This window comes from Pseudorca crassidens, chromosome X (assembly GCF_039906515.1).
Source record: "Pseudorca crassidens isolate mPseCra1 chromosome X, mPseCra1.hap1, whole genome shotgun sequence".
Taxonomy (NCBI): domain Eukaryota; kingdom Metazoa; phylum Chordata; class Mammalia; order Artiodactyla; family Delphinidae; genus Pseudorca; species Pseudorca crassidens.
In genome coordinates this window covers 50095344-50114903 of record NC_090317.1, presented here as the reverse complement: position 1 = coordinate 50114903, position 19560 = coordinate 50095344, and the positions used below count along the sequence as shown (strand labels likewise).

The window sequence follows — 19560 nt, the reverse complement described above, 5'->3', positions numbered from 1 at the left end:
TTGAATGTCTTCAAGGAGGCTTATGCAACTACTTTGTTTTACAAGAGTCTGTTGGGGGGAGGGAAGAGAAAGAGAGATCAATGTATCTGATACCTCCTTCCTCTCTCTCAACTCATCCTGGACAAAGACTGCTTTGCAGGAAATTGGCTTCCCCCATTGCCATTTTGTGTCAACTGTTTCTTCCAAGGAATCAGTGTAGAAGCCAGAGCCCTCATGGTCTAGTCCAGATGGCACACAACACAATAGTCTCTTTTGCCGGTTAGTGCCATGCATGTGTGCTCATTTTAGTCCGTGATAATAACAGCTCCTGGGCTTGATGACCATAGAAATAGTATGAGTAGTTACTAGAGATGCATGAACATAGGAAAAGGTTGGGTGGGAGGGACTAGCAGATCAGTAGCAGGGCATGTAAACTGAGGCTGGTACAGCATTACTATCAATAATAGGAAAAATACTTGAAATAGCCAAATATCTATACCATGTTAAACTAGTTCACCAAATTATGGTATAGTCATATAATGGAATAGTATACAGCAGTGAAAAGGAATGGACTACAGCTATACATGTTAATGTTGGTGAATCCACAAATTATAATGAGATAATGAAGCAAATCACAGAAGAGTATGATTCCATTTATATAAAGTACTGAAATAGGAAAAGTAACATATTGTTTACGCAGACATACAGAAGTGATAAACAATAATTATAATCAAGAGAACCTGTATTAATCAGGGTAGTGGTTACCTCCAGGAGATGGATACAATTGGGGCAGAGGGCACTTAAGGGGATTCTAAGGTTCTGGTAACAATCTAGGTCTTAAACAGAATGGCAGGTACCTGGGTATTGGTTTTAACATTATTTTTCAAATGAACATACTCATTTTATTTCACCAAAAAAAAAAATCAAAAAAAAAAATTGGTGGTCCTTAGGCAGAAAAAAATTAAGTTTTACAAATTACCTAGACCTAGATCTATACAATCACTATGGTTCTAAATTGGTCATTAAACTACTGTTATATTTTATGGTACTTTTCCAAACAAATTATATGTCAAAGATTATTTGCAAATTGAGCCATTTAACATGAATTGTAAGAATCATTGCCTTCTTTTTTTTAAAATTTTTTTAAATGTTTATTTATTTTCTTCTTAGTCATCCATTTTATACACATCAGTGTATACATGTCAATCCCAATCCTCTTTTCCTCTTTTATAGCTGTTAGCAGTTGCCTTATGTATTGAGCTGCTCCTATGTTGGGAGCATATATATTTATAATTGTTATATCTTCTTCATGGATTGATCCCTTGATCATTACATAGTGTCCTTCCTTGTCTCTTGTAACATTATTTATTTTAAAGTCATTTTATCTGATATGAGTATTGCTACTCCAGCTTTCTTTTGATTTCCAATTGCATGGAATATCTTTTTCCATCCCCTCACTTTCAGTCTGCATGTGTCCCTAGGTCTGAAGTGGGTCTCTTGTAGACAGCATATAGGCGGGTTTTGTTTTTGTATCCATTCAGCAAGCCTGTGTCTTTTGGTTGAAGCATTTAATCCATTCACGTTTAAGGTAATTATCAATATGTATGTTCCTATGACCATTTTCTTAATTGTTTTGGGTTTGTTTTTGTAGGTCCTTTTCTTCTCTTGTGTTTCCCACTTAGAGAAGTTCCTTTAGCATTTGTTATAGAACTGGTTTGGTGGTGCTGAATTCTCTTAGCTTTTGTTTGTCTATAAAGCTTTTGATTTCTCCATCGAATCTGAATGAGATTCTTGCTGGGTAGAGTAATCTTGGTTGTAGGTTCTTCCCTTTCATCACTTTAAGTATATCATGCCACTCCCTTCTGGCTTGTAGAGTTTCTGCTGAGAAATCAGCTGTTAACCTTATGGGAGTTCCCTTGTATGTTACTTGTCATTTTTCCCTTGCTGCCTTCAATAATTTTTCTTTGACTTTAATTTTTGCCAATTTGATTACTATGTGTCTCGGTGTGTTTCTCCTTGGGTTTATCCTGTATGGGACTCTCTGCGCTTCCTGAACCTGGGTGGCTATTTCCTTTCCCATGTTGGGGAAGTTTTCGACTATAATCTCTTCAAATATTTTCTTGGGTCCTTTCTCTCTCTCTTCCCCTCTGGGACCCCTATAATGTGAAGGTTGTTGCATTTAATGCTGTCCCAGAGGTCTCTTAGGCTGTCTTCATTTCTTTACATTCTTTTTTATTTATTTTGTTCCACCGCAGTGAATTCCACCATTCTGTCTTCCAGGTCACTCATCCGTTCTTCTGCCTCAGTTACTCTGTTATTGATTCCTTCTAGTGTAGTTTTCATTTCAGTTATTGTATTGTTCACCTCTGTTTGTTTGTTCTTTAATTCCCCTAGATCTTTGTTAAACATTTCTTGCATCTTCTCTATCTCTGTCTCCATTCTTTTTCGGAGGTCCTGGATCATCTTCACTATCATTATTCTGAATTCTTTTTCTGGAAGATTGTCTATCTCCATTTCATTTAGTTGTTTTTCTGGGGTTTTATCTTGTTCCTTCATCTGGTGCATAGCCCTCTGCCTTTTCATCTTGTCTATCTTTCTGTGAATGTGGTTTTTGTTCCACACTTCAGGACCGTAGCTCTTCTTGCTTCTGCTATCTGCCCTCTGGTGGATCAAGCATCATTGCCTTCAAATTTACCTCCCTGCCTCCAATTTTTACTCTTCCAGTCCATTCTTCCTACTACTCCCATTCAGCTTCCAAAACAGTGATTTGATTATGTTATAGTCTGACTAAAACTTTCCATGGGTTCTCACTATTTTTCTAAAGTTTTGGAGGGAGCTCATGCAGAATTCAACACTTCCATTCTTTCATAAAGGAAACAATATAGTTAATTAGGGTGCAGCTTTCTTTAGTTACAAATTCAATCTAAAGATATACCCTGATCACCTTGTTTAGGCAGCGAGAAACTGGGGAGCTATTGATTAGACTACTGTATTTTCTAAGACTCTTTAGCAATACATGGTGTCTGTGGATCAAGTCAATAAATAATCCCATCAATATAAGCTGATTTGAAATTGTTTCATTCTCAAATGGTAAGCTTTTCCTGACCTTTTTCTTAAAATCTCAGGGAACCTTATTACTGTCCCTTTCTGTGACTACTACCATCTCAACATACTTTTAAAATCTAATTCTCCTGAGAGAATGTTCTAGTTCTGACAGATTCATGTCATTGCTCCCTAAACAAGCCATTCCTACTTGTATGACATAGCTCATACATCCTCTTGATATGGGACGCCTTCCTCCATCCTTTTTACCCATCAAAGTCTTCCAAAAACTGTCTCTTATGCTACCTTCTCCTTCATATCTATATTTAACAAACATTACTATGTGCCAATGACTATGCTTGGTGTTTACCATGCATTATTTTATTAAATTCTCACAACAACCCAATGAAGTAGGCACTATTACAATCTTCATCTTACAAATGATAAAAATAGGCTCAAAGGGGTTATTTAACATGTCTACAGTCACACAAATAGTAAGTAGCACAGCCAAGAGTAATACAAGAAGTATTTGATTTCAAAGACCATGCAGTGTGAAGCAACTATAATCATCCTCATTAACACTGACCCATTCTTGCTTTGGCTTCCTAGAGAATTTAGAACATTGTTTGAATCATGCTGCCACTAGAATATATGGAGCCACATATGATTTAATAATGTTACATATACTCAATTTTATATCCTGAATAAAATGATAAGTTCCATGAAGATAGACTCTACATATCACATCTTTTTTCTCTCCCATACTCAAAATATACCTATTCTTATTAATTTCATTTCATCGAAACCCTATATTCTATCTTGTTGACTTCTATCTAACAACCCTTGAAATTGCTCCCTTATTTTTACCCTATGTAAACAGTTAATAAATATCAGGAAGTTGAAGATTCATGGCAAATAGGTCTTAATTTGAATCATTAATAATTCAAAATCAATGCTAAAATTGGGACATGCATGAATTGTATGCATTTATATAACTACATGAATCTGTAGTGGATCTAAATCACCACAGACTCTTTAAAGGCTTTCCCTTCCAACTTTCTCTTCCACCTCTATAAAATCTTGCCTCCTCTCAGGAGCAGGAAGTCTTGCTCTGACCCCTAGTGTTGTCACTTTCACTCTGTTCTCTATGCTTGTAATAACTTTTGAGGGGTTAGTGATGAAGAGAAAGGGCCATAAAGATAAGGAAACATGAAGAGGAATAAACTTTCCTGGTTGATATTTCAAAAATATTACCTTTATTCCTTGTTCTCTCCAGTAAATATTTCCACCTCCATGAAGAAAGCTTACTTCTCATCTAGATGCCTATAAATGTACAGACACATGCAACCTGTACCCAAAGGTGGAAACTGAGTCTCTCTCCTGAATTTCTTTCTACAGAATGCCATTATTTCCCAAAGGTTTTTCCCTCTCTAGACACTGTATCTCCTTCTACTACTCTGGGGATTTCACCCTCTCACACAATCAGAATATAGCTGTGATAGAACTTACCCAAAAAGAGCAAGAGTAAGCAACTTAGCTTAAAAGCTGTAGGTTGTGTGGGCTCGTTCCTCACCCTGAATCTCCTGCCATGCCCTATTTTTTCTCAGAAGTATTGTCCAGTCTCTTGGCCCTGGCAGTCTGTTTCAAGAAGGGAAATCATTGGTGAATGAGGCTTAGATTCAAGGGAGATGAGTGATTATTATCCAGTTTCTGCACTGCCAGCTATGGGTTTTCTTTAATGGTAAGATAGTGCTAAAAATGCGGGAACACAAAAAGAAGAATGCTTGCATTGACTTAATCTCTTAACTGTTTTAAAAAGATTCTTCTTCTCATCCTTGCCTTGCTATGTGGTTCATTAAGCCTTTCTGCAATGCCTCAGGTGACTGTCCATGAGCATGCTAGTTTTGAGGTCTAAAGGAGTCCCTCTGTTTTGGAAGCCAGAGCTTGTCCCACTGGAGTAACCTTTCCCTATTCAGAAAGAGGTTCAGTTCTTTTGGAAATTTAGTCCAAAATTGATCTCAATGGCAACCTCTAACAAGGCTTCATTAGACCCTCTTTTCCAACCTTCTGCTCACTGCCCTGCATCTAAAAAAGAAATTCAAAACCTTATTTAGTGAGCTTTAAAACCCATTGCCCTCTCAGCCCAGCAGAATTACTTTTGAAATCATCAGTGTCTTCTGGGCATCTACCAATGACTCTGTCATCGCTTACCTGGACAGAGTAATATATTAATATATCCTGATAGTTCTGGTTCATGAAAGACCAAAGATAGTCTGTCTCTAGCCCATTTGTCTAAACATAGCACAAACTTACTTTTATCCTACTACTCCAATGCCATGATAGCATGCAGTGGGAAAATGGAATCTCAGATCTTAATGTTCCATGATTATTACTCAGGAAACAAGGGCAAAATACGATCCTGCCATATGTGAATGAATAATAAAATATTGCTGTTGTTCATTTCTAAGGTTGATTATACTACACTATTATTGATAGCATATGGTTTTAGTTATTTTTATAGTATTAGTAAAGGCTTAGTTCTAATTGGTCCCCGTTCTTTCTCAGTTTCTCCTTGTAGCCAAAGGTTTGCATGCCAGTCATCCGTGTAGGGTCAATGCAGATTGCCTTTGAATAGAGCAATATTCAATTGCCTACATGGTAATCAAACCAAATATCCTGGAGTCACCAATATAGTGGTCACAAATGAGCCACCAGATTTATACAGAAATATTATTTATCTACCTGCCTATTTTCAAAAATAACATATTTGAATTAGTTTATTATGCATGGCACCTATACAAAATGGCTTTAAGGTTGAGGAAAGAAGATAACTATATGGGAAAACCACACACTGAGGTTAATTACTGCAATTCGTCATTATATTTAACTGTGAGCTTCCCGATAGTCAAGGCAAAATTAGAAATATAATGAATTATGTAGTGGTTATTGTTTGATTAAAAGTACCAATTCATCTGGATACAGATTTTCTTTATTTTTTGCTTTTGCCTGAAACTAAATAGTTAGAGGAGTTTTTCATGAAGCTCTTTATGTAAGAAACATTAGACCTAATAGGCAATGTTCTTAAGCAAAATTTTTCTACTGGCTATTTTAAAAATATATCCTCAATAAAAACTGGGTATAATATTAAATTATAATTTTGTGAAGGTGTTTCTACAAAGAGTTATATTAATAATGTCCAGGTAAGTGGTGACCTATCTTGATTCAGAGTTTTGAGTTCACACTAACCAGTCATTTCTCTACATCTTCTTTTTTTCTCAAATATCAAGGGCCTCAGCCTTATGCTTAAATCACTCATGTTAATGTGAGAAGTTACTATTACTGTATATCTTCCTCTGAACTTACAAAACTTGCACACATATGATCTCATGTGTCTTCTCAACACAACCTAGAGACACAGTTACTTTCACGCTTTGCAGATGTATCACCTACAACACAAAATGAAGTCACTCACCCAAAAGCCACAAACTTGACTGATACAGAACTAGGATTAGAACACCTCTCTTCCAGCCTGATGTTCTTTCCATTATTTTTCTGCATAGATAAAATATATAATAGGCAAATGTCCACATACCTTGGGAATAAAACATTCTCAACAAGATCACAGGCACAATATACTTACCAGGTATTATGTATAATAAATTTTCTCTATTGCCTAGGGTTACCTATTAGGCATAATGAGGTGGTTCATTTCCTTAATTTTTAAGCCAAGAAATTATACAATCTTTCAAAATCCTAATGTTCAAAATATGGTTACAAACCATGCTGCTAAGATTTTGCAAAATGAACAAATACTCTGACAGAAAAGACAGAAAGAACAAGACATCCTGACTCAACAGCTTACTGAAGCCTCCCTGGCTCTCCTCTGCCTTTTGTTAAGTATCATTTAAGAAACACACCTGAAAAGTATCCATTTAATAAATGATATTCTACGCCACCCCTCCACCCCCAACAGAGATTCATTCTCCCATCTAAAGACCAAATGTTTATTCTGTAAACATAGGAAGCAAAAAAGAAAGGGGTGAAAACCAACTTTTAATACATTGGGTATGGGAAGGATGTACTCTCTCTTATCAGAGCCCAAAAGACTCTAGAGCCTGAAGATGGGTGGCTTACAGGGATGCTGCGGCTGCTGCCATTTCTTGCAGCTGCCACTGCCACTCTCTCAAACAAAGCAGCAGTTTCACCCTTTGTGTCTGCCTGGGGTCTCACTTGCCTTTTCAGACTAATGACAAGCATTTTTCTAGTTCTTGGAGGTCAAAAAAGTTCCCTAAAAATGCAGATGGGAAATATCCTCCCTGCATAACCAACTTTCTCTGCTACATTCTGCTATGGCAGCTGAAGGAAAAGGAAGTCCATTTTTTTTTTAACATCTTTATTGGAGTATAATTGCTTTACAATGTTGTGTTAGTTTCTGCTGTATAACAAAGTGAATCAGCTATATGTATACATATATCCCCACATCCCCTCCTTCTTGCATCTCCCTCCCACCCTCCCTATCCCACCGCTCTGGGTAGTCACAAAGCACCGAGTTGATCTCCCCATGCGATGCAGAGATGCAGACGTAGAGAACGGACTTGAGGACACAGGGAGGGGGAAGAGTAAGCTGGGACGAAGTGAGAGAGTAGCATTGACATATATATACTACCAAATGTAAAATAGATAGCTAGTGGGAAGAAGAAAGTCCAATTTAAATGTGTTGATACCAAGTAGTGTCAAGCACTTGAAGTAAGAGTGCTTTAACCTAGATTTTCTGGTTTAATCCTCATAGCAAATATGAACAGTAAATATTATTATTTCCATTTGGCAGGTGAGGAATTGAGGCTCAGAAATGTTAACTAATGTCAAACTAGTAAATACCTTAGTAGAGCTCCAGTCTGATTCCTCCCATGTTTTCTCAGGACCACAGCCATCGTTGTGTCTTGAAAGGCTTCTCAATTCTCTAGGATTCATTCGCACTGAATAGAGTAAAAGAAGCCATTCAGAGAAACCATCAGTTAAGGTTTGGCCTTCAACTTGTCCTGAACAGAGATCAAGGACAGAAGGAACGGCAACAGAAACAAAGCAATGGTTGGAGCAAATCTTCAAGAGGAAGTAAGTAATATCCTGTGATAAACCATAATGGAAAAGAATATTTTTAAAAAATGTATGTATATGTATAATTGAATCATATTACTTTTCAGCAGCATATTGCTTTTTACACATTGTAAAATAACTATACTTCAATTTAAGAAAAAGAGTAAGTAGAAGAGACAGAAGAGACGATTATTTTCAAGGGTGAATTCAGGGTTTTTTAAAGAGCCTAAATCCTACGCAGCTGAAGGGAGAATGCTCTAAGGAAAATAATAGCAAATTACAAGTACAAAATGAAGTACAGGGGGAACTATACTCAATATTTTATTATAACCTATAAGGGAAAAGAATCTGAAAAAAAATAGATATATATGTATGTATAACCGAGTCACTTTGCTGCACACCTGAAACTAACACAACATTGTAAGTCAACTATACTTCAATTAAAAAATAATAAAGTACAGGATCTTGGAATGGCCAATGCAAGTAAGCAGCCCTGTAGCTTAAGCTTCTCTGGCTTCAAAGTAAATCTGTCTCTGCTTACAGTATTTAACAAAGATAAACTTTGGAGCAAAGGGGGTCAAGAAGCTGTGCATAGAGGTAAAGAGATATGGGCTTATAAGCTTCTGGAGTAAAAGAGATAGCTCTGATTCAAACTTTCCACTTCAGCACAAAAAAGAAGAAAGACTTAGCAAGAAATTAACCTCTGTCAAGTAAAAGGAATGAGCAGAAATGGTCAAACACTCTCTTCTCTCCTATTGCCAGTCACCATTCCTCAGTAAAAGAGGTATCTTCACTTGAGATCACCCACTACCCCACTCACCACACAACATACAAGATGTCCCTGAAAATAAGGGACATAGAACTTAATACAAGATGACAAGAAGAGAAATAGAATGTGTATAATAATAAAAAATGGAGCAGAATGAGTAGAGAAGAAGGATTGGGTACACTTGGGGGAAGAGCAGTATTTACATAAAGATGATGTTATGTTTATATGCAGCTGTATCAACCATTCAACAGATCAAGCAATTGAAAAGTCATCTCTAAATATAAGGGTTACTATCACAGTAATGGTGCCGTTCATCTAAGTCCATCAAAATGGCTGCAAATACCATTTCTGTTGCTTTTCATTGCAATGCTTTGGTCATATAGATAAAGCTAGTGTGTGGATGAAAAGCCACAGGGGCCTTGGGAAAATAAATATAGATTTGAGAGTATTATGATATAACAGTGTATCCAAGGTGTGACTATGGGCTTTTCAGACCAATTTGTCCACAGACATAACAGAAATGAGACAATCAAATGAGCACTGTTCTTCAAAGTGGTCACCCACTGATTTTAACAATGATGCTACTATACAAACATTTCTGGAATTACTAAGTGGGATTAGATACAGAGTTTGAGACACTGTCGTGAGTATCCTCACTGATGGCAAATCTTGGTCCTCTGAGGGGAAGATTTGATTTTCTGAAACAGCTAAAAGTCATTCAGAGTCAGATCTCATGAACAGGGTGAACGATCAAACTGCTAACAGTATTTGGGTCAAAAAATGAAGTGTGACTCTAAAATAATGAAACGGATCATCTGATGTAGCTCAGAATGTGATCTTGAATGCAATTCCAAAGCAGGAGTTTATAGATAACATCATACTTGCCAGGTTCCCATTCTCTCTGACAATGTCATTTCTAATTCTCTTTGTTAGCAACTATCCATCTGAGATTGTTAGTTGTGTTGATGGAAAGACAATGCTTGCATGACCTAGCTGACTAAGGCTTGTTTGATTTCTACAAAGGGAAAAAAATCTCTTCCATATTCACAGAACTCACCCTAACACAACTTCATAAATATGTGTTGCAGATCACAAAATAGAACAAGAATAGCTCAGCGAGAGGACTGAAGGGAGATAGGGAGGAAGAAGAGAAGGAAAGGTAATATATTCATTATAGTAGTTCTCTAGAACTTGTACTGGGTCTTCTGCTAGGAATCATGCTAATTTTGCACTAGGTACTTTAAATACCTTTTTCTCATTTAATATCATCCTTGTTACATAGAATATATAGTTTAATACACTGCTGAAGAATTACAATAAAACTAAGGAATATGGATCGTTATTCCAATGTGTAATAGAGCTGAGGCACAGAGCAACCGGCTAACATGTTCAAGGTCTTACAACAAATAAATAGCAGAACCAGGAAAGAAATCCCTGTCTGGCTAACTACAAAGCCAACATTCCTTGCAGGATACTATGATGTACATGTCCTTTTACTGTGAGCATTTATAATGTCAGCTACCACATTTACTTATTCAACAAATATTTATTTGGCATCTATTATATCCTGGCACACTTCCAGATGCTAGAGATACAGCAAGAAACAGGACAAGGCCCGATGCCTCGTGGAGGTTACATTGAAGTGGGAGGAGAGAGGCAATAATGAGATAAACAGGCAAAGGAAATAGTGTGTTAGTCATAAATACTGTGTTGAAAAATAAAGGAAGGGTGGAGAGAGAAAGAGAGAAAGAAAAGTAGCTGGGCTCAGGGTATAGGGAGGTGATCAGGAAGCATCATATTCTGGATTTTTAAATTGAAGTATAATTGATTTACAATGTCATGTTAGTTTCAGGTGTACAGCACAGTGATTCAGTTTATATATATATATATATATATATATATATATATATATATATATATATATACTCTTTTTCAGATTCTTTTTCCTTATAGATTATTACAAAATACTGAGCGTAGTCCCTGTGCTATACAGTAGGTCCTTGTTGGTTATCTATCTAGTGTGTATCTGTTAATCCCAACCTCCTAATTTATCCCTCCCCTCCTCTTTCCCCTTTGGTAACCATAAGTTTGTTTTCTATGTCTGTGGGTCTCCTTCTGTTTTGTAAGCAAGTTCATTTGTATCTTTTTTTTCAGATTCCACATATAAGCAATATATGATATTTATCTTTCTCTGTCTGGCTTACTTCACTTAGTATGATAATCTCTAGGTCCATCCATGTTGTTGCAAATAGCATGATTTCATTCTTTTTTATGGCTGAGTAATATTCCACTGGATATATTTTGACAGTAGAAACAACAGGATTTGCTGGTAGATTGGATTTGAGATGAGAGAAAATAAGGAATCAGATGATCCCAAGTTTGTTTTTTTTTTTCAAAATTATGTAATTGTGTATGTATCACAGAACTATCATCCTATACTGTATTCTATGAAAAAATAGTCTGTGGTCAAATAAGTGTGGGAAATTCCGGATACTGTAGTATATCCTCCTCTTGAATATTAACCATACAATTAGCACATTATAGGCTCTTGGAATACTGATGTAAAAATAAATAAATGCATGGGCGAATGAGTTAATAAACAAATAGAATTTTCTCAATTATTTTAACCACAGAACCCACTTTTTCTGATAGTGGGGTAGAGGAGGCACTTATTAGTATATCTTGGAACTACTGTCCTGAGAAAAGCACATAGGAATATACAACAACACAAAATATTATTCATGATCTTGAATTGAATTTTTTCAAGATACCACTCTGAGTGCAGGACTCCCTCTCCAGAGGCAAAATACACAGTCTAAGGTTTCCACAGGAATAGTGGCATCTGTTAATACTGCACTGTAGCTGTGATTTCTGGGAAAAAGTCCTCAATTGGGAACAAACTGTGAGTTATTAACAAAAGAATTATCACACTTTCTCCATAGGCAAATGTCAGGAGTTATAAGGTGTTAACAAGCAGAGTATGAGGAACGTACCAAGAATACCCTTTTTTTTTTTTTTTTTTTTTTTTTTTTGCGGGACACGGGCCTCTCATTGTTGTGGCCTCTCCCGTTGCGGAGCACAGGCTCTGGACGCGCAGGCTCAGCGGCCATGGCCCATGGACCCAGCCGCTCCGCGGCATGTGGGATCCTCCCGGACTGGGGCACGAACCCGTGTCCCCCGCATCGGCAGGCGGACTCCCAACCACTGCACCACCAGGGAAGCCCCAAGAATACCCTTTTTTAACTACTTAGAGCATTTGCTTTTTGGATCAGAAATTTCCACCACAAATATTCAAAATGGATTTCTTACACAGCTGTCACCCTGAAAGAGTTCCTACATATCTGTCTTCCTTCTGGTTCCTCGGGAGCATTTTAGTATCATGGAAACTCAGAGATGAAAAAGACTTTTAAATTTCGACCCAACATAAGAATCTCTTTTACAATGTCCCCAAAAGACTAACCCTTCTTAAACATCCCAGTAACAGGAAGCCAGCTATCTGCTCTATGAAGCAATCCATTCCATCTGGGGACTGTTCTAATTGTTAGCAGAATTTTCTTCATATTAAATGTAGATTGCCCTCCCTTCTTTAACTCTTACAATGGGTCTTAGCCCAGTTTTCTGAAACTAAATAAAATAAGATTCCTCCTTAAATCACTTTATTTGAAAACTGCTATCATCTCCCATTGGTTCTTACTGTGAAGGAAGACTTGAAGTTCTTACTGTGAAGGCTTGAGGAGCTAATTCAAACTCTCCATTATCTCCCCCTGACCCTACCGAGATTCCAGGACATAACATGACCTTTGGAAGGTGACAAACATCTATTTGCTTGAAAAAAGTTAATGAGCAGAACTTTCCCTTTTCAGAAATATTCCAGGTAATAAATGAAAAAGGAATGACAGAGTTAGAATATAACCATTTTTGCAAGCCCTAATGGATAAAACAAAAAGCAAAGCTAGGTAATGTTTACCAATGGCTGCTAACCTTTAAAAAAAGAGATAACCGGAAATGAAGTGCCTCCTGATGGAAGAAGAAATTAACACTGCTTATGAAGCATTCTTTTTTTTTTGTTTTTCTTTTTTTGACCTTGCAGCTTGTGGGATCTTAGTTCCCTGACCAGGGACTGAACCTGGGCCCTCAGCAGTGAAAGCACCGAGTCCTGACCACTGGACCGCCAGTGGTCCTATGAAGCATTCTTTCAAACACAATAAACAATCTGACCAATCCTCAATATCCAACTACTAATTCATAGGAAATTCAGGGTCAAAGGAAAAAAACTGCACCACAAGAATTCAATCCACAAAATCCAAACTGGGGAAAAATCTACAGGACAAATGATCAATAAGTAACATGGATCATAAAAGAAAGACAAATGGAATTGAAAGATATATCAACCAATTACAATCTATGGACTTCTTATTGAGCTCTTGTTTCAAAAAAACTATAAAATAACATTTGTGAGACAACTAGAGAAATTTGTACACTAACTGGATATTTGATGATGTTAAGAAATTACTGTTCATTTTTTAGTTATGTTAATGGTATTGTAATCATGGGTTTTTAAGTTCTTGTCTTTTAAAGATACATAGCAAAACATTTATAGATGAAATGACATGATATCTGAAATTCTGGGATTTCTCTCCAAATAATCCAGTTGGGAGGATAATAGATAAAACAATGTTGTCCATAAATTGAAAACTATTGCATCTGGGTGATGAGAGTATATGGAAGTTCATTATACTAATCTCACTGTTTTTGTATCTGCTTCAAATTCTCCATGATAAGCAGCTTAGGGGGAAAAATACTTCCCTTGATTTGTCTACTACCAATCCCCATCCCATAAGTCTTATTTTCTCCAGCAGAATGCTTTTTCTCCTGTAACATGGATTCTAGACTCTTTGCCATTGTAGTTACCCTCCTCTAGGAAAATCAAAGTCCTCCTTGAACACAGTCTCCCAAATGGGGTCTGAACACTACTGAGGGACTACTATCTCCCTTAATCAAAATACTATTATTCTATTGAAAATCTAAGTTGCATTAGCTGGCTTGTCATTAATATCATATGTTTGACTCATACTGACCTTAGAGTCAACTAGAACCATTAAGTTTTATTCACATGAGATGTAGTATATTCAGCTCCTCCATCTGTACAATTGATTTTCATCTTAACTGCTAAATTCCATCTTTAGTTTTAGCTCATATTTCTGGTCTATGGAAGTAATAATGGTTGTATGAAATCCAAAAATAATAAATAAATAAAAGCTACTATTTATTGTTTTCTGGGTGATCACTTGGTCTTCATGAGTTAGCAGAAATAATTCACCCCAGGTCACATAGCTAGTAACTGTGGCAGAGTTGATTCAAGCCTTCGATCTTACCAAACCCATGGTTTTATGCTTTCTGCACTGGGGTGCCCTCTACCATACTAGCTATTCTCCCTAGTGTCATCTGCATATTTTATAAGGATGTCTTCTGAGAAATCTTTAACCTTTGATAAAAATTGTTTATCAGAATATGACCAAGAACTGAGTGTGGGGTATCATTAGCAGAAACCACCTGGTACTGATTTAATAATCAATGTACTCAGTTAACGATTAGTTGAACAATTATAAAACTTATTTAACTTTATTCTCACCCAACCCACATATCCCTCCCTATCTATTCTAAATAAGTAACATGCTAAAGATTGTCAAATGTTTGCAAAAACAAGACAGCTTCCTATCAAACTAGTAACACAACAAAAAATCAAATGAGGTTATTTTAGTATGACTTATTCCTAGAAGAAAGCATCTGGTTCCTGGTAATTATCATATTCTTTTCTTAGTGTACATAAGACATTTATTTCACAATCTAGTCTAGAATCTTGCCAGGAAAACATATGTTGATTATAGTTCTGTATTGTCAGGAATCCATCTTGTTCTCCCTTAAATCACCACAGATGCCTATCTCCTGCCCCTTAAAAGTCTCAAAGATGACTGAAATGATTCTAAAATCATATTTTCAGATTATTTCAACACCCTAAAATGGAATTTTTCTGGCCCTCGAAACTTGCCCCCCCTGAGAGTTTGCAGCCTGGTTGATTTAAAACTACATGTGATCTTTATTCATAAGGCATAATTATTGAAAAGGCAGTTCAGGATATGGGGCTTAGAAATGGCAGAAAGGAGTCAGTGTGGACCAGAGGAAGAACATCATAGGGAAATGAGATTGAGAAGAATGTTGAGAAATGTGCAGAAGATGTAAAATGAGAATTGATTAATTTCATTTTTTTATTGCTGTCTGTGCCAGTCCTTTTAATTCTTGCTCCAAATACAGATCTTTAAGTTTTTTATTGTCCTTAGCTTCTTAGAATTTTTCAAATAACAATTTTTGGTTTTATCTTTTATTATTCTACCTTTCCCCCTGGGCAAACAGTGCCCAGGGCCCCTTCTAGAGATAGAATTCTAGAAGTCAGGTGTCGGTAAAGAGGTTTACCAGTCCAGCATGCAATGGTGAAGTATACTTTCTGGGACAAAACCAGGTCAGGAAGTAAGAGCCAGGCCAAAGTGGAAAAGGCAAAAGAGTAGGACAAAAGCAAGAAATGATCCAAAATGAAGGGTGTGTAACCAGTGACAGGCATGACCTAGTAAGCAAGTTTAAGTGGCACAGACCAGGGAGAGTTCTTAAGAGAACAGTCAAGATAAAAGGAAGACAGCCTATTATATAAGCAAGAGAGGGCCTTAGAGTCCTCTTCAAACTGACTTGAACAGTCCTTACATTCACTATTCTTCAGGGTATAAATGATGTTTGTAACATTTAGTGTCTTAAAGTATTTACTTTTTTTTTTAATTGAAGTATAGTTGATTTACAATGTTGTGTTAGTTTCAGGTGTAGAGCACAGTGATTCCGTTTTATATATATATATATATATATATACTCTTTTTCAGCTTTTCCCTTATAGGTTATTACAAGATATTAAGTATATTCCCTGTGCTATACAGTAGGTCCTTGTTGGTCATCTACTTTATGTATAGTAGTGTGTACATGTTAATCCCAAACTCCTAATTCATCCCTCCCCCCACCTTTCCCCTTTGGTAACCATGAGTTTGTTTTCTGTGGGTCTATTTCTGTTTTATAAATAAATTCATCTGTATCTTTTTTTTAAGATTCCACATATAAGCAATATCATATGGTATTTGCCCTTCTCTGTCTGGCTTACTTCACTTAGTATGATAAGCTCTAGGTCCGTCCATGTTGCTGCAAATGGATAGTATTTACTTTTAACCTGAAGGAATGGTAATTTAGAAAACCTACTATCAAGAATAAATATTATGGATTTGCTTGAGTAATGTACTCTGTTGCTCAAAATAGTAAAATGACACCTGTAGCTCAGTCAGTCAATCAGCATACATTTCCTTTTGCCTACAATGTGCAAGAAATAGCAACGCACCTTTGATAAGAAACAATATGACAGATATGATAAGATGTTTAAGACACAAATCTGAGAAGCAGGGACTTTATAACATCAGGCAGATAAGATATGAATAATGAAATATTTGAATAAATGATGAGGCTGTATATAAGGGTAAAATGACTGATATGAACAGTATGTTACAAGTGTTCAGACATGAGAGAAAATTCTGAGTTGGAGTAATCAGATGAGGCTCACAAATCCCGGTCCTGAAGAATCTAATAGGAAGAAAAAAATTAGAGAGAGCCTTTCTCGAAACTCCTTACAGGCAATGTGAACACAAATGCCTCCTTCTAAAACGTGCTTGACTAACCAGATTGAATTCTACACAATCCCTTCTTCATTTTGTACTCCAAAAATTGCTGTTTCCTTTTTGCCCCACAGCCAATATTGGGAGATGTTGAATGAGTAACTTCAAAGAAACAGAAAGCCTTCGAGAACATTTTGTAAATGAAGAAAAAAAACATGGTCACCCCGAGGCTCCATGGTGGTAATCACTACTAAATACAAAATTTCCATCTGTCCTTTGGGTATCACTTTCAACCTACAAGAAGGAAAACTTAAAAAGCTAAGGTTATAATAAAGCCCTTTTGTAGTGGACCACAAAAAAACAAAAGGGCTGTTCAACAGCTTAACATTTGCTTTTGTTTGCAACTCAAAGAACAGCTGCTTTCTGACTTGTTAATAAATTTCAGTGGGTGTCCTCTGCCTTTTACAATCCATCAGCGTTTCTGGGAAAACACTGAAGTAAGTCATGTAGTCAAGAGCCTGGAGTTATCTATGCTTTGGCGTTCATTTCCTATATTACAGTTAATGGGGACAACAGATGCCAAAAAGAGCCATGCAATTAGTTTACTTCATTTCAGAGACTCTTCCATCAGTGGAATGTAGTGAATTTTACCTTAGTAAAGGTGGAGGCAACTTTCAGGTTTAGCCACTGTCATATTTAAGAATGAATAGGCAATAGTTTAGGAACAAGAAGTGATATATTATGATTTACCACTCTTTTTTATTGACTTTTAAATCAATAATGCAGCGGTCTGTCTTGCCACAGAGAGCTGTAGGACACATTTTTAAACCCAAAAGCAAGTTGAAACAGGTCATAAAACTTGAGAATCTATGAAAATCCCCTAGGGATCAATGTTAACCACTCGGATTTCTTCTTAAACAACCAGAATCTCTTTGAGTTCCAATGACAAGATTTACAAAAGTGTGAATTCCCAGCTTTTGCACATGAAATATTATCATTATAATTCCTTAAAGCAACATTAAGTAAGTAAGTGCATTTTGTGTTAAGATACCTGAACAGAAGCCTGGAAAAAGCTCAGCTACATCAAAGGATAAAAGAGAATCAAATCTGCTGTCTCTAGTTTTTTATTCTTTCATTTGTTCATTCACTCATTCAAAGGCACTTATTGAACCATGATGTGAATTTTCTGAGATGAAAAGACATGTTTTTTCCCCTCAAGAAACATACAATCTAGTCAGAGAGGCAGAATATGAACACTTGTGATAAAAACAAAAAAGAAAGAAATGCTAAAAGAGAAGTGCATGTAAAGGATTTTCTAAGTACAGAGAAAAAACAAAACATAAAATAAAATAAATATTATGAGTACTTACCTTATACTAGGCCTGTGCTTGGTACTATTATTACACATATTAATTTAAATGTTCCACACAACAACTTGGTGACCTAGGTATTATTTCCCACGTTTTATATGTGAGAAATCTGAGGCTCATACAGGATGGATAACCTCCTCAAGGTCATGCAACTAATAAGTGGCTGAGCCACAATGTAAACCCAGCAATGCTTTACTCCAAAGCTTGCACTTAGTAGACTACACGTCCAGGTGAGGAAGCATTCTCAACCGCTGCTGAAATGCACACTTAAAAAAAAGCACTGCTTACACATCTGAAAGAGTATAAACAGATCTGCATTATGCAGGATGGTAGTGTAAGAAAAGCAACCTGATTACATACAGTAAGAGGGTGATGGCAATGCAAGTTGCATTCGGAAAGTAGCAAGGATCTCAAAAGGGGGTAATTTGAATCCTATTTTAATCTTATATGCACCAAATATTTGAGTACCTAACAAGTCCAATTTTGAACACTTGAAATTGAGATGCCTGAGAGACATCCAAATGGACATGAAGAGAAGCCAGCTGGATTTGCGGGTCTGTAGATCATCTGAAATAGTTCAGTTAGAAATATTATTTGGGGAGTGTACAGAATAATTGAAGCCAAAGGTATGGATAAGACTGCCTCCAGAGAAAATAGAGAATATAGATAAGTGGGCCTGGAAGTGATGTTTAAGGACTGCCACACTTCATTACTTTGGGCAACGCTGTAAAACCATCCGTTTTGAAACTGTGGTGATACTGTAGAAAGGGGAGCAGAGAGGAGTTCATGAAGACTTTGATCAGACAGAAGTGCTGAGCTTTGAAGTATTATTTCCCGAGCTTGTGAAGGTAGGGATGGGCAATTCACTCTTGAGGAAAGAGCATGAGCAAAGGCACAGAAGCATAAAATGAAATGGTATATTTGGAGAATAACAAGCAAACCTTTTATGGCAGCAGTATAAGAACCAGGGGGAAAAAAGGCCACAAAGATAACCTGAGACCAATTTTGGGAAAATTTAATCTATACCCAGTGGGGATTTGTTGAAGTTTGTAAGAAAAGCAATAGCTATATTTATATTTCAGAAAAAGAATTCTGATATCATTAAGAGGAATTGACAGAAAATAAGAGTGTGGTTTTTATTCCTGTGTTATGGGATAATATGTCGATATTAAATTAATTTTCCTGTATTTTCTTTATTTTGAATTTCCCTTCTTCCAAATTCATGCAGTGCCTTTCACTGCCTTGGGGAACAGTAAAAGATTCAAATCATGGCTTTTGAATTTTAGAAATTTATTTGAATTACAGAAATCTGGGATATTGAGCTTCCAAAGCCTCAACCTTGAAGAACTTGAAACTTCAAATTTATGTCACAAAAAATAGATCTGGAGTAAGAGCCCATTTTCCCAGCCCAAATTAAAGATTCCACAGTCTGCAGAAGAAAGTCAGAAACAAAGCAAGAGAGTGGATGCTCATGGGTCTTTGAAAAATGGCCCTGAACAGCAATACTTCCCACTAGTTGAGATTTGATAGTTTAAGGGTATGAAACCACTGAAGAGTATGGAGAACAGAAGAGCAGAAATGTTCTGTGTTTCCCTTCCTGGGATGTCTT

At 36.5% G+C, this 19560-nt stretch overlaps 1 long non-coding RNA gene across 1 annotated transcript in view; it reads right to left on the bottom strand.

Annotated features, from left to right (window-relative positions):
• LOC137217354 (uncharacterized) overlaps positions 1-19560 on the bottom strand; it is a 574439-nt gene that overhangs the window by 133836 nt on the left and 421043 nt on the right. Inside the window, exon 4 of the long non-coding RNA XR_010940074.1 lies at positions 7900-7997. This is a non-coding gene — a long non-coding RNA (uncharacterized lncRNA). The remainder of the gene's footprint in view (positions 1-7899; positions 7998-19560) is intronic.